Source organism: Austrofundulus limnaeus, unplaced genomic scaffold, assembly GCF_001266775.1.
Source record: "Austrofundulus limnaeus strain Quisiro unplaced genomic scaffold, Austrofundulus_limnaeus-1.0 Scaffold39, whole genome shotgun sequence".
Taxonomy (NCBI): domain Eukaryota; kingdom Metazoa; phylum Chordata; class Actinopteri; order Cyprinodontiformes; family Rivulidae; genus Austrofundulus; species Austrofundulus limnaeus.
The window spans coordinates 727,030-728,224 of NW_013952441.1; the positions used below are offsets into that span (position 1 = coordinate 727,030).

The 1,195-nt window shown below is 42.2% G+C and overlaps 1 protein-coding gene across 1 annotated transcript in view; it reads right to left on the reverse strand.

Annotated features, from left to right (window-relative positions):
• si:zfos-911d5.4 (uncharacterized) overlaps positions 1–462 on the reverse strand; it is a gene marked incomplete in the record, with an annotated part of 20,280 nt that extends 19,818 nt beyond the window's left edge. Inside the window, 1 exon segment of the mRNA XM_014007024.1 lies at positions 187–462.
• Between the last annotated feature and the right edge of the window lie 733 nt (positions 463–1,195).

Sequence of the window (1,195 nt, forward strand, 5' to 3'; positions counted from 1 at the left end):
ATATATATATATATTAGATAAGTTATATTTTTAGCTTTAAAAAAAATCTCAACTCCCATCGTGTTTATCACTGTTGTCTTTCAACATCATGCTGGTTTACAGCCTTGTTGACGAAGGAAAGCCGAGAAAACAAAGACAACAAAAACAAAGAAAGGCGCACGAGCTCCCTTCTACACCTGTACTCACCGCTCGCTCCTGTCAACCTGCTTCACAACCTTTTAGTTTTCAGTTTGGCATCTTCTTCTTCTTCTCGGCCTTTCTGTCGCTTTATCCGCCTCCAAACGCTGAGTAACTTTATCCGGGGACGCTGTTTCACAATTTCAGCGCCCCGTTCGTCTCCTCCGGCCTGAACTTCCAGCGTTCCTGGAAGAAGTAAACAACAGACCACGTGCACCACCTTGCAGTGTCAGATTTGTCCCACAGAGGCGTGACGTCAGTGAATGCTGCAGTGATGCGTTCAGGGAACTTTCTCCTTTTTATTTTTAAACCGTGTAAAACACCTGCGAGGCAAATCTGGAGGAGGAAAGGCTTTAATAATCTCSGTGCCACTGAAGAAAACTACTTTTCTTATTGGTGATATGTTGGTTCATATTCTCACTCTTACAGAATATGGACTCTTATGTGTAACTTTGACTGTCTGTTTGCAAAATATCTCAGAAAATAGTAAATGGTTTGACTGAAACGCTCAAAAATAGGATGAGTTACAGTAAGTATTAAAAATAAAACAGTAACAAGGCAGAAAAAAACAACATAGGCCTTCACTGGTCCTCAGTAATGATCATTAAGGGCCACCATCCTGCGTGTTTTACTTGTTTTCCTGCCTTTTCAGCATGTCTACAAGTTCAGCAGAAGCCTGTTAATTACTCTTTTATTCAAAYCAGGTGTGTTGAAACAGAAAAACATTTAAAACATATAGGAAAGTCACCTTCAGTGTCCCGGATTGAGGACCATTGGGCCATACCATCCATCCATCCATTTTCTGTACACGCTTCTTCCTTTTCAGGGTCACGTGGGTCACTGGTGCCCATATCCAGCAGTCACAGTGCGAGGGGCRGGGTACACCCTGGACAGGTCGCAAGTCCATCACAGGGCCACACATAGAGACAAACGAAACAAACAATCATTCACTCTCTTGGGCCATACCAAAAAAAGGCTATTTAAAACTCCAGACATTGTTTAAAGGCTTTTGATTTTG